Here is a 15,135-nt window from a genome sequence, read left to right on the forward strand (position 1 = left end):
AGTTTTTATTTGAAGATATTATTTTTCCCAATAGAGGCCTCTTAGCGCTCAGAATGTCCAATTGCAGTTTCTACAGAAAGAGTGTTTCAGAAAGGCTCAATCAAAAGTAAGGTTCAACTCTGTTAGTTGAATGCACAGAACAGAAAGTATTTTCATACAATGCTTCTGTGTAGTTTATATTTGAACATATTCTTTTTTCCACTATTACCCACTTAGCGCTACGAATGTCCAGTTGCATTTTCTACAGACAGAGTGTTTCAAAACTGCTCAATCAAAAGTATGGTTTAATTCTGTTAGCTGAATGCTCAGATCAGAAAGAAGTTTCACAGAATGCTTCTGTGTAGTTTATATTTGAATATATTCCTTTTTCCACTACTACTCTCTTAGCGCTCCAAATGTCCAGTTGCATTTTCTACAGAAAGAGTGTTCAGATCTGCTCAATCAAAAGTATGGTTTAACTCTGTTAGCTGAATGCACAGATCAGAAAGAATTTTCACAGAATGATTCTGTGTAGTTTATATTTGGAGACATTCCTTTTTCCACTATTACCCTCTTAGCGCTCCGAATCTCCACTTGCAATTTCTACAGAAAGAGTGTTTCAGAACGGCTCAATCAAAACTAAGGTTCAACTCTTTTAGTTGAACAAACAGAACAGAAAGAAGTTTCACACAATACCTCTGTGTAGTTTTTATTTGTAGACATTCTTTTTCCCAATATAGGCCTCTTAGCGCTCAGAATGTCCAATTGCAGTTTCTACAGAAAGAGTGTTTCAGAACGGCTCAATCAAAAGTAAGGTTCAACTCTGTTAGTTGAATGCACAGAACAGAAAGAAGTTTCATACAATGCTTCTGTGTAGTTTATATTTGAACATATTCTTTTTTCCACTATTACCCACTTAGCGCTACGAATGTCCAGTTGCATTTTCTACAGACAGAGTGTTTCAAAACTGCTCAATCAAAAGTATGGTTTAACTCTGTTAGCTGAATGCTCAGATCAGCAAGAAGTTTCACAGAATGCTTCGGTGTAGTTTATATTTGAATATATTCCTTTTTCCACTACTACTCTCTTAGCGCTCCAAATGTCCAGTTGCATTTTCTACAGAAAGAGGGTTCAGATCTGCTCAATCAAAAGTATGGTTTAATTCTGTTAGCTGAATGCACAGATCAGAAAGAAGTTTCACAGAATGATTCTGTGTAGTTTATATTTGGAGACATTCCTTTTTCCACTATTACCCTCTTAGCGCTCCGAATCTCCACTTGCATTTTCTACAGAAAGAGTGTTTCAGAACGGCTCAATCAAAACTAAATTTCAACTCTTTTAGTTGAACTAACAGAACAGAAAGAAGTTTCACACAATTCTTCTGTGTAGTTTTTATTTGTAGACATTCTTTTTCCCAATATACGCCTCTTAGCGCTGAGAATGTCCAATTGCAGTTTGTACAGAAAGAGTGTTTGAGAACGGCTCAATCAAAAGTAAGGTTCAACTCTGTTAGTTGAATGCACAGAACAGAAAGAAGTTTCATACAATGCTTCTGTGTAGTTTATATTTGAACATATTCTTTTTTCCACTATTACCCACTTAGCGCTACGAATGTCCAGTTGCATTTTCTACAGACAGAGTGTTTCAAAACTGCTCAATCAAAAGTATGGTTTAACTCTGTTAGCTGAATTCTCAGATCAGAAAGAAGTTTCACAGAATGCTTCTGTGTAGTTTATATTTGAATATATTCCTTTTTCCACTACTACGCTCTTAGCGCTCCAAATGTCCAGTTGCATTTTCTACAGAAAGAGTGTTCAGATCTGCTCAATCAAAAGTATGGTTTAACTCTGTTAGCTGAATGCACAGATCAGAAAGAAGTTTCACCGAATGATTCTGTGTAGTTTATATTTGAAGACATTCCTTTTTCCACTATTACCCTCTTAGCGCTCCGAATCTCCACTTGCATTTTCTACAAAAAGAGTGTTTCATAACTGCTCAATCAAAAATATGTTTTATCTCTGTTAACAGAATTTACAGATCAGAAATATGTTTCACAGAATGCATCTGTGTAGTTTTTATTTGAAGATATTCTTTTTCCCAATGTAGGCCTCTTAGCGCTTAGCATGTCCAATTGCAGTTTCTACAGAAAGAGTGTTTCTGAACGGCTCAATCAAAAGTAAGGTTCAACTCTGTTAGTTGAATGCACAGAACAGAAAGAATTTTCACAGAATGCTACTGTGTAGTTTATATTTGAATATATTCCTTTTTCCACTATTACCCTCTTAGCGCTCAGAATGTCCACTTGCATTTTCTACAGAAAGAGTGTTCAGAACTGCGCAATCAAAAGTATGGTTTAACTCTGTTAGCTTAATGAACATATCAGAAATAAGTTTCACACAATGCTTCTGTGTAGTTTTTATTTGAAGATATTATTTTTTCCAATATAGGCCTCTTAGCGCTCAGAATGTCCAATTGCAGTTTCTACAGAAAGAGTGTTTCAGAAAGGCTCAATCAAAACTAAGGTTCAATTCTGTTAGTTGAATGCACAGAACAGAATGAAATTTCATACAATGCTTCTGTGTAGTTTATATTTGAACATATTCTTTTTTCCACTATTACCCACTTAGCGCTACGAATGTCCAGTTGCATTTTCTACAGACAGAGTGTTTCAAAACTGCTCAATCAAAAGTATGGTTTAACTCTGTTAGCTGAATGCTCAGATCAGAAAGAAGTTTCACAGAATGATTCTGTGTAGTTTATATTTGGAGACATTCCTTTTTCCACTATTACCCTCTTAGCGCTCCGAATCTCCACTTGCATTTTCTACAGAAAGAGTGTTTCAGAACGGCTCAATCAAAACTAAGGTTCAACTCTTTTAGTTGAACAAACAGAACTGAAAGAAGTTTCACACAATTCTTCTGTGTAGTTTTTATTTGTAGACATTCTTTTTCCCAATATAGGCCTCTTAGCGCTCAGAATGTCCAATTGCAGTTTCTACAGAAAGAGGGTTTCAGAACGGCTCAATCAAAAGTAAGGTTCAACTCTGTTAGTTGAATGCACAGAACAGAAAGAAGTTTCATACAATGCTTCTGTGTAGTTTATATTTGAACATATTCTTTTTTCCACTATTACCCACTTAGCGCTACGAATGTCCAGTTGCATTTTCTACAGACAGAGTGTTTCAAAACTGCTCAATCAAAAGTATGGTTTAACTAGTTAGCTGAATGCTCAGATCAGAAAGAAGTTTCACAGAATGCTTCTGTGTAGTTTATATTTGAATATATTCCTTTTTCCACTACTACGCTCTTAGCGCTCCAAATGTCCAGTTGCATTTTCTACACAAAGAGTGTTCAGATCTGCTCAATCAAAAGTATGGTTTAACTCTGTTAGCTGAATGCACAGATCAGAAAGAAGTTTCACCGAATGATTCTGTGTAGTTTATATTTGAAGACATTCCTTTTTCCACTATTACCCCCTTAGCGCTCCGAATCTCCACTTGCATTTTCTACAAAAAGAGTGTTTCATAACTGCTCAATCAAAAATATGTTTTATCTCTGTTAACTGAATTTACAGATCAGAAGTAAGTTTCACAGAATGCATCTGTGTAGTTTTTATTTGAAGATATTCTTTTTCCCAATGTAGGCCTCTTAGCGCTTAGCATGTCCAATTGCAGTTTCTACAGAAAGAGTGTTTCTGAACGGCTCAATCAAAAGTAAGGTTCAACTCTGTTAGTTGAATGCACAGAACAGAAAGAATTTTCACAGAATGCTACTGTGTAGTTTATATTTGAATATATTCCTTTTTCCACTATTACCCTCTTAGCGCTCCGAATGTCCACTTGCATTTTATACAGAAAGAGTGTTCAGAACTGCGCAATCAAAAGTATGGTTTAACTCTGTTAGCTTAATGAACATATCAGAAATAAGTTTCACACAATGCTTCTGTGTAGTTTTTATTTGAAGATATTATTTTTTCCAATATAGGCCTCTTAGCGCTCAGAATGTCCAATTGCAGTTTCTACAGAAAGAGTGTTTCAGAAAGGCTCAATCAAAAGTAAGGTTCAACTCTGTTAGTTGAATGCACAGAACAGAAAGAAATTTCATACAATGCTTCTGTGTAGTTTATATTTGAACATATTCTTTTTTCCACTATTACCCACTTGGCGCTACGAATGTCCAGTTGCATTTTCTACAGACAGAGTGTTTCAAAACTGCTCAATCAAAAGTATGGTTTAACTCTGTTAGCTGAATGCTCAGATCAGAAAGAAGTTTCACAGAATGCTTCTGTGTAGTTTATATTTGAATATATTCCTTTTTCCACTACTACTCTCTTAGCGCTCCAAATGTCCAGTTGCATTCTCTACAGAAAGAGTGTTCAGATCTGCTCAATCAAAAGTATGGTTTAACTCTGTTAGCTGAATGCACAGATCAGAAAGAAGTTTCACAGAATGATTCTGTGTAGTTTATATTTGGAGACATTCCTTTTTCCACTATTACGCTCTTAGCGCTCCGAATCTCCACTTGCATTTTCTACAGAAAGAGTGTTTCAGAACGGCTCAATGAAAACTAATGTTCAACTCTTTTAGTTGAACAAACAGAACAGAAAGATGTTTCACACAATTCTTCTCTGTAGTTTTTATTTGTAGACATTCTTTTTCCCAATATACGCCTCTTAGCGCTCAGAATGTCCAATTGCAGTTTCTACAGAAAGAGTGTTTCAGAACGGCTCAATCAAAAGTAAGGTTCAACTCTGTTAGTTGAATGCACAGAACAGAAAGAAGTTTCATACAATGCTTCTGTGTAGTTTATATTTGAACATATTCTTTTTTCCACTATTACCCACTTAGCGCTACGAATGTCCAGTTGCATTTTCTACAGACAGAGTGTTTCAAAACTGCTCAATCAAAAGTATGGTTTAACTCTGTTAGCTGAATGCTCAGATCAGAAAGAAGTTTCACAGAATGCTTCTGTGTAGTTTATATTTGAATATATTCCTTTTTCCACTACTACGCTCTTAGCGCTCCAAATGTCCAGTTGCATTTCCTACACAAAGAGTGTTCAGATCTGCTCAATCAAAAGTATGGTTTAACTCTGTTAGCTGAATGCACAGATCAGAAAGAAGTTTCACCGAATGATTCTGTGTAGTTTATATTTGAAGACATTTCTTTTTACACTATTAACCTCTTAGCGCTCCGAATCTCCACTTGCATTTTCTACAAAAAGAGTGTTTCATAACTGCTCAATCAAAAATATGTTTTATCTCTGTTATCTGAATTTACAGATCAGAAATAAGTTTCACAGAATGCATCTGTGTAGTTTTTATTTGAAGATATTCTTTTTCCCAATGTAGGCCTCTTAGCGCTTAGCATGTCCAATTGCAGTTTCTACAGAAAGAGTGTTTCAGAACAGCTCAATTAAAAGTAAGGTTCAACTCTGTTAGTTGAATGCACAGAACAGAAAGAATTTTCACAGAATGTTACTGTGTAGTTTATATTTGAATATATTCCTTTTTCCACTATTACCCTCTTAGCGCTCCGAATGTCCACTTGCATTTTCTACAGAAAGAGTGTTCAGAACTGCGCAATAAAAAGTATGGTTTAACTCTGTTAGCTTAATGAACATATCAGAAATAAGTTTCACACAATGCTTCTGTGTAGTTTTTATTTGAAGATATTATTTTTCCCAATAGATGCCTCTTAGCGCTCAGAATGTCCAATTGCAGTTTCTACAGAAAGAGTGTTTCAGAAAGGCTCAATCAAATGTAAGGTTCAACTCTGTTAGTTGAATGCACAGAACAGAAAGAAGTTTCATACAATGCTTCTGTGTAGTTTATATTTGAACATATTCTTTTTTCCACTATTACCCACTTAGCGCTACGAATGTCCAGTTGCATTTTCTACAGACAGAGTGTTTCAAAACTGCTCAATCAAAAGTATGGTTTAACTCTGTTAGCTGAATGCTCAGATCAGAAAGAAGTTTCACAGAATGCTTCTGTGTAGTTTATATTTGAATATATTCCTTTTTCCACTACTACGCTCTTAGCGCTCCAAATGTCCAGTTGCATTTTCTACAGAAAGAGTGTTCAGATCTGCTCAATCAAAAGTATGGTTTAACTCTGTTAGCTGAATGCACAGATCAGAAAGAAGTTTCACCGAATGATTCTGTGTAGTTTATAGTTGAAGACATTCCTTTTTCCACTATTACCCTCTTAGCGCTCCGAATCTCCACTTGCATTTTCTACAAAAAGAGTGTTTCATAACTGCTCAATCAAAAATATGTTTTATCTCTGTTAACTGAATTTACAGATCAGAAATAAGTTTCACAGAATGCATCTGTGTAGTTTTTATTTGAAGATATTCTTTTTCCCAATGTAGGCCTCTTAGCGCTTAGCATGTCCAATTGCAGTTTCTACAGAAAGAGTGTTTCAGAACGGCTCAATCAAAAGTAAGGTTCAAATCTGTTAGTTGAATGCACAGAACAGAAAGAATTTTCACAGAATGCTACTGTGTAGTTTATATTTGAATATATTCCTTTTTCCACTATTACCCTCTTAGCGCTCCGAATGTCCACTTGCATTTTCTACAGAAAGAGTGTTCAGAACTGCGCAATCAAAAGTATGGTTTAACTCTGTTAGCTTAATGAACATATCAGAAATAAGTTTCACACAATGCTTCTGTGTAGTTTTTATTTGAAGATATTATTTTTCCCAATATAGGCCTCTTAGCGCTCAGAATGTCCAATTGCAGTTTCTACAGAAAGAGTGTTTCAGAAAGGCTCAATCAAAACTAAGGTTCAACTCTGTTAGTTGAATGCACAGAACAGAAAGAAATTTCATACAATGCTTCTGTGTAGTTTATATTTGAACATATTATTTATTCCACTATTACCCAGTTGGCGCTACGAATGTCCAGTTGCATTTTCTACAGACACAGTGTTTCAAAACTGCTCAATCAAAAGTATGGTTTAACTCTGTTAGCTGAATGCTCAGATCAGAAAGAAGTTTCACAGAATGCTTCTGTGTAGTTTATATTTGAATATATTCCTTTTTCCACTACTACTCTCTTAGCGCTCCAAATGTCCAGTTGCATTTTCTACAGAAAGAGTGTTCAGATCTGCTCAATCAAAAGTATGGTTTAACTCTGTTAGCTGAATGCACAGATCAGAAAGAAGTTTCACAGAATGATTCTGTGTAGTTTATATTTGGAGACATTCCTTTTTCCACTATTACCCTCTTAGCGCTCCGAATCTCCACCTGCATTTTCTACAGAAAGAGTGTTTCAGAACGGCTCAATCAAAAGTAAGGTTCAACTCTTTTAGTTGAACAAACAGAACGGAAAGAAGTTTCACACAATTCTTCTGTGTAGTTTTTATTTGTAGACATTCTTTTTCCCAATATAGGCCTCTTAGCGCTCAGAATGTCCAATTGCAGTTTCTACAGAAAGAGTGTTTCAGAACGGCTCAATCAAAAGTAAGGTTCAACTCTGTTAGTTGAATGCACAGAACAGAAAGAAGTTTCATACAATGCTTCTGTGTAGTTTATATTTGAACATATTCTTTTTTCCACTATTACCCACTTAGAGCTACGAATGTCCAGTTGCATTTTCTACAGACAGAGTGTTTCAAAACTACTCAATCAAAAGTATGGTTTAACTCTGTTAGCTGAATGCTCAGATCAGAAAGAAGTTTCACAGAATGCTTCTGTGTAGTTTATATTTGAATATATTCCTTTTTCCACTACTACGCTCTTAGCGCTCCAAATGTCCAGTTGCATTTTCTACAGAAAGAGTGTTCAGATCTGCTCAATCAAAAGTATGGTTTAACTCTGTTAGCTGAATGCACAGATCAGAAAGAAGTTTCACCGAATGATTCTGTGTAGTTTATAGTTGAAGACATTCCTTTTTCCACTATTACCCTCTTAGCGCTCCGAATCTCCACTTGCATTTTCTACAAAAAGAGTGTTTCATAACTGCTCAATCAAAAATATGTTTTATCTCTGTTAACTGAATTTACAGATCAGAAATATGTTTCACAGAATGCATCTGTGTAGTTTTTATTTGAAGATATTCTTTTTCCCAATGTAGGCCTCTTAGCGCTTAGCATGTCCAATTGCAGTTTCTACAGAAAGAGTGTTTCAGAACGGCTCAATCAAAAGTAAGGTTCAACTCTGTTAGTTGAATGCACAGAACAGAAAGAATTTTCACAGAATGCTACTGTGTAGTTTATATTTGAATATATTCCTTTTTCCACTATTACCCTCTTAGCGCTCCGAATGTCCACTTGCATTTTCTACAGAAAGAGTGTTCAGAACTGCGCAATCAAAAGTATGGTTTAACTCTGTTAGCTTAATGAACATATCAGAAATAAGTTTCACACAATGCTTCTGTGTTGTTTTTATTTGAAGATATTATTTTTCCCAATATAGGCCTCTTAGCGCTCAGAATGTCCAATTGCAGTTTCTACAGAAAGAGTGTTTCAGAAAGGCTCAATCAAAACTAAGGTTCAACTCTGTTAGTTGAATGCACAGAACAGAAAGAAATTTCATACAATGCTTCTGTGTAGTTTATATTTGAACATATTCTTTTTTCCACTATTACCCAGTTGGCGCTACGAATGTCCAGTTGCATTTTCTACAGACAGAGTGTTTCAAAACTGCTCAATCAAAAGTATGGTTTAACTCTGTTAGCTGAATGCTCAGATCAGAAAGAAGTTTCACAGAATGCTTCTGTGTAGTTTATATTTGAATATATTCCTTTTTCCACTACTACTCTCTTAGCGCTCCAAATGTCCAGTTGCATTTTCTACAGAAAGAGTGTTCAGATCTGCTCAATCAAAAGTATGGTTTAACTCTGTTAGCTGAATGCACAGATCAGAAAGAAGTTTCACAGAATGATTCTGTGTAGTTTATATTTGGAGACATTCCTTTTTCCACTATTACCCTCTTAGCGCTCCGAATCTCCACTTGCATTTTCTACAGAAAGAGTGTTTCAGAACGGCTCAATCAAAACTAAGGTTCAACTCTTTTAGTTGAACAAACAGAACAGAAAGAAGTTTCACACAATTCTTCTGTGTAGTTTTTATTTGTAGACATTCTTTTTCCCAATATAGGCCTCTTAGCGCTCAGAATGTCCAATTGCAGTTTCTACAGAAAGAGTGTTTCAGAACGGCTCAATCAAAAGTAATGTTCAACTCTGTTAGTTGAATGCACAGAACAGAAAGAAGTTTCATACAATGCTTCTGTGTAGTTTATATTTGAACATATTCTTTTTTCCACTATTACCCACTTAGCGCTACGAATGTCCAGTTGCATTTTCTACAGACAGAGTGTTTCAAAACTGCTCAATCAAAAGTATGGTTTAACTCTGTTAGCTGAATGCTCAGATCAGAAAGAAGTTTCACAGAATGCTTCTGTGTAGTTTATATTTGAATACATTCCTTTTTCCACTACTACGCTCTTAGCGCTCCAAATGTCCAGTTGCATTTTCTACACAAAGAGTGTTCAAATCTTCTCAATCAAATGTATGGTTTAACTCTGTGAGCTGAATGCACAGATCAGAAAGAAGTTTCACCGAATGATTCTGTGTAGTTTATATTTGAAGACATTACTTTTTCCACTATTACCCTCTTAGCGCTCCGAATCTCCACTTGCATTTTCTACAAAAAGAGTGTTTCATAACTGCTCAATCAAAAATATGTTTTATCTCTGTTAACTGAATTTACAGATCAGAAATAAGTTTCACAGAATGCATCTGTGTAGTTTTTATTTGAAGATATTCTTTTTCCCAATGTAGGCCTCTTAGCGCTTAGCATGTCCAACTGCAGTTTCTACAGATAGAGTGTTTCAGAACGGCTCAATTAAAAGTGAGGTTCAAATCTGTTAGTTGAATGCACAGAACAGAAAGAATTTTAACAGAATGCTACTGTGTAGTTTATATTTGAATATATTCCTTTTTCCACTATTACCCTCTTAGCGCTCCGAATGTCCACTTGCATTTTCTACAGAAAGAGTGTTCAGAACTGCGCAATCAAAAGTATGGTTTAACTCTGTTAGCTTAATGAACATATCAGAAATAAGTTTCACACAATGCTTCTGTGTAGTTTTTATTTGAAGCTATTATTTTTCCCAATAGAGGCCTCTTAGCGCTCAGAATGTCCAATTGCAGTTTCTACAGAAAGAGTGTTTCAGAAAGGCTCAATCAAAAGTAAGGTTCAACTCTGTTAGTTGAATGCACAGAACAGAAAGGAGTTTCATACAATGTTTCTGTGTAGTTTATATTTGAACATATTCTTTTTTCCACTATTACCCACTTAGCGCTACGAATGTCCAGTTGCATTTTCTACAGACAGAGTGTTTCAAAACTGCTCAATCAAAAGTATGGTTTAACTCTGTTAGCTGAATGCTCAGATCAGAAAGAAGTTTCACAGAATGCTTCTGTGTAGTTCATATTTGAATATATTCCTTTTTCCACTACTACTCTCTTAGCGCTCCAAATGTCCAGTTGCATTTTCTACAGAAAGAGTGTTCAGATCTGCTCAATCAAAAGTATGGTTTAACTCTGTTAGCTGAATGCACAGATCAGAAAGAAGTTTCACAGAATGATTCCGTGTAGTTTATATTTGGAGACATTCCTTTTTCCACTATTACCCTCTTAGCGCTCCGAATCTCCACTTGCATTTTCTACAGAAAGTGTGTTTCAGAACGGCTCAATCAAAACTAAGGTTCAACTCTTTTAGTTGAACAAACAGAACAGAAAGAAGTTTCACACAATTGTTCTGTGTAGTTTTTATTTGTAGACATTCTTTTTCCCAATATAGGCCTCTTAGCGCTCAGAATGTCCAATTGCAGTTTCTACAGAAAGAGTGTTTCAGAACGGCTCAATCAAAAGTAAGGTTCAACTCTGTTAGTTGAATGCACAGAACAGAAAGTAGTTTCATACAATGCTTCTGTGTAGTTTATATTTGAACATATTCTTTTTTCCACTATTACCCACTTAGCGCTACGAATGTCCAGTTGCATTTTCTACAGACAGAGTGTTTCAAAACTGCTCAATCAAAAGTATGGTTTAACTCTGTTAGCTGAATGCTCAGATCAGAAAGAAGTTTCACAGAATGCTTCTGTGTAATTTATATTTGAATATATTCCTTTTTCCACTACTACGCTCTTAGCGCTCCAAATGTCCAGTTGCATTTTCTACAGAAAGAGTGTTCAGATCTGCTCAATCAAAAGTATGGTTTAACTCTGTTAGCTGAATGCACAGATCAGAAAGAAGTTTCACCGAATGATTCTGTGTAGTTTATAGTTGAAGACATTCCTTTTTCCACTATTACTCTCTTAGCGCTCCGAATCTCCACTTGCATTTTCTACAAAAAGAGTGTTTCATAACTGCTCAATCAAAAATATGTTTTATCTCTGTTAACTGAATTTACAGATCAGAAATAAGTTTCACAGAATGCATCTGTGTAGTTTTTATTTGAAGATATTCTTTTTCCCAATGTAGGCCTCTTAGCGCTTAGCATGTCCAATTGCTGTTTCTACAGAAAGAGTGTTTCAGAACGGCTCAATCAAAAGTAAGGTTCAACTCTGTTAGTTGAATGCACAGAACAGAAAGAATTTTCACAGAATGCTACTGTGTAGTTTATATTTGAATATATTCCTTTTTCCACTATTACCCTCTTAGCGCTCCGAATGTGCACTTGCATTTTCTACAGAAAGAGTGTTCAGAACTGCGCAATCAAAAGTATGGTTTAATTCTGTTAGCTTAATGAACATATCAGAAATAAGTTTCACACAATGCTTCTGTGTAGTTTTTATTTGAAGATATTATTTTTCCCAATAGAGGCCTCTTAGCGCTCAGAATGTCCAATTGCAGTTTCTACAGAAAGAGTGTTTCAGAAAGGCTCAATCAAAAGTAAGGTTCAACTCTGTTAGTTGAATGCACAGAACAGAAAGAAGTTTCATACAATGCTTCTGTGTAGTTTATATTTGAACATATTCTTTTTTCCACTGTTACCCACTTAGCGCTACGAATGTCCAGTTGCATTTTCTACAGACAGAGTGTTTCAAAACTGCTCAATCAAAAGTATGGTTTAACTCTGTTAGCTGAATGCTCAGATCAGAAAGAAGTTTCACAGAATGCTTCTGTGTAGTTTATATTTGAATATATTCCTTTTTCCACTACTACTCTCTTAGCGCTCCAAATGTCCAGTTGCATTTTCTACAGAAAGAGTGTTCAGATCTGCTCAATCAAAAGTATGGTTTAACTCTGTTAGCTGAATGCACAGATCTGAAATAAGTTTCACAGAATGATTCTGTGTAGTTTATATTTGGAGACATTCCTTTTTCCACTATTACCCTCTTAGCGCTCCGAATCTCCACTTGCATTTTCTACAGAAAGAGTGTTTCAGAACGGCTCAATCAAAACTAAGGTTCAACCCTTTTAGTTGAACAAACAGAACAGAAAGAAGTTTCACACAATTCTTCTGTGTAGTTTTTATATGTAGACATTCTTTTTCCCAATGTAGGCCTCTTAGCGCTCAGAATGTCCAATTGCAGTTTCTACAGAAAGAGTGTTTCAGAACGGCTCAATCAAATGTAAGGTTCAACTCTGTTAGTTGAATGCACAGAACAGAAAGAAGTTTCATACAATGCTTCTGTGTAGTTTATATTTGAACATATTCTTTTTTCCACTATTACCCACTTAGCGCTACGAATGTCCAGTTGCATTTTCTACAGACAGAGTGTTTCAAAACTGCTCAATCAAAAGTATGGTTTAACTCTGTTAGCTGAATGCTCAGATCAGAAAGAAGTTTCACAGAATGCTTCTGTGTAGTTTATAATTGAATATATTCCTTTTTCCACTACTACTCTCTTAGCGCTCCAAATGTCCAGTTGCATTTTCTACAGAAAGAGTGTTCAGATCTGCTCAATCAAAAGTATGGTTTAACTCTGTTAGCTGAATGCACAGATCAGAAAGAAGTTTCACCGAATGATTCTGTGTAGTTTATATTTGTAGACATTCCTTTTTCCACTATTACCCTCTTAGCGCTCTGAATCTCCACTTGCATTTTCTACAAAAAGAGTGTTTCATAACTGCTCAATCAAAAATATGTTTTATCTCTGTTAACTGAATTTACAGATCAGAAATAAGTTTCACAGAATGCATCTGTGTAGTTTTTATTTGAAGATATTCTTTTTCCCAATGTAGGCCTCTTAGCGCTTAGCATGTCCAATTGCAGTTTCTACAGAAAGAGTGTTTCAGAACGGCTCAATTAAAAGTAAGGTTCAACTCTGTTAGTTGAATGCACAGAACAGAAAGAATTTTCACAGAATGCTACTGTGTAGATTATATTTGAATATATTCCTTTTTCCACTATTACCCTCTTAGCGCTCCGAATGTCCACTTGCATTTTCTACAGAAAGAGTGTTCAGAACTGCACAATCAAAAGTATGGTTTAACTCTGTTAGCTTAATGAACATATCAGAAATAAGTTTCACACAATGCTTCTGTGTAGTTTTTATTTGAAGATATTATTTTTCCCAATAGAGGCCTCTTAGCGCTCAGAATGTCCAATTGCAGTTTCTACAGAAAGAGTGTTTCAGAAAGGCTCAATCAAAAGTAAGGTTCAACTCTGTTAGTTGAATGCACAGAACAGAAAGTATTTTCATACAATGCTTCTGTGTAGTTTATATTTGAACATATTCTTTTTTCCACTATTACCCACTTAGCGCTACGAATGTCCAGTTGCATTTTCTACAGACAGAGTGTTTCAAAACTGCTCAATCAAAAGTATGGTTTAATTCTGTTAGCTGAATGCTCAGATCAGAAAGAAGTTTCACAGAATGCTTCTGTGTAGTTTATATTTGAATATATTCCTTTTTCCACTACTACTCTCTTAGCGCTCCAAATGTCCAGTTGCATTTTCTACAGAAAGAGTGTTCAGATCTGCTCAATCAAAAGTATGGTTTAACTCTGTTAGCTGAATGCACAGATCAGAAAGAATTTTCACAGAATGATTCTGTGTAGTTTATATTTGGAGACATTCCTTTTTCCACTATTACCCTCTTAGCGCTCCGAATCTCCACTTGCAATTTCTACAGAAAGAGTGTTTCAGAACGGCTCAATCAAAACTAAGGTTCAACTCTTTTAGTTGAACAAACAGAACAGAAAGAAGTTTCACACAATACCTCTGTGTAGTTTTTATTTGTAGACATTCTTTTTCCCAATATAGGCCTCTTAGCGCTCAGAATGTCCAATTGCAGTTTGTACAGAAAGAGTGTTTCAGAACGGCTCAATCAAAAGTAAGGTTCAACTCAGTTAGTTGAATGCACAGAACAGAAAGAAGTTTCATACAATGCTTCTGTGTAGTTTATATTTGAACATATTCTTTTTTCCACTATTACCCACTTAGCGCTACGAATGTCCAGTTGCATTTTCTACAGACAGAGTGTTTCAAAACTGCTCAATCAAAAGTATGGTTTAACTCTGTTAGCTGAATGCTCAGATCAGCAAGAAGTTTCACAGAATGCTTCGGTGTAGTTTATATTTGAATATATTCCTTTTTCCACTACTACTCTCTTAGTGCTCCAAATGTCCAGTTGCATTTTCTACAGAAAGAGGGTTCAGATCTGCTCAATCAAAAGTATGGTTTAATTCTGTTAGCTGAATGCACAGATCAGAAAGAAGTTTCACAGAATGATTCTGTGTAGTTTATATTTGGAGACATTCCTTTTTCCACTATTACCCTCTTAGCGCTCCGAATCTCCACTTGCATTTTCTACAGAAAGAGTGTTTCAGAACGGCTCAATCAAAACTAAATTTCAACTCTTTTAGTTGAACTAACAGAACAGAAAGAAGTTTCACACAATTCTTCTGTGTAGTTTTTATTTGTAGACATTCTTTTTCCCAATATACGCCTCTTAGCGCTGAGAATGTCCAATTGCAGTTTGTACAGAAAGAGTGTTTGAGAACGGCTCAATCAAAAGTAAGGTTCAACTCTGTTAGTTGAATGCACAGAACAGAAAGAAGTTTCATACAATGCTTCTGTGTAGTTTATATTTGAACATATTCTTTTTTCCACTATTACCCACTTAGCGCTACGAATGTCCAGTTGCATTTTCTACAGACAGAGTGTTTCAAAACTGCTCAATCAAAAGTATGGT

This window comes from Symphalangus syndactylus, chromosome 6 (genome assembly GCF_028878055.3).
Source record: "Symphalangus syndactylus isolate Jambi chromosome 6, NHGRI_mSymSyn1-v2.1_pri, whole genome shotgun sequence".
In the NCBI taxonomy this organism is placed as follows: domain Eukaryota; kingdom Metazoa; phylum Chordata; class Mammalia; order Primates; family Hylobatidae; genus Symphalangus; species Symphalangus syndactylus.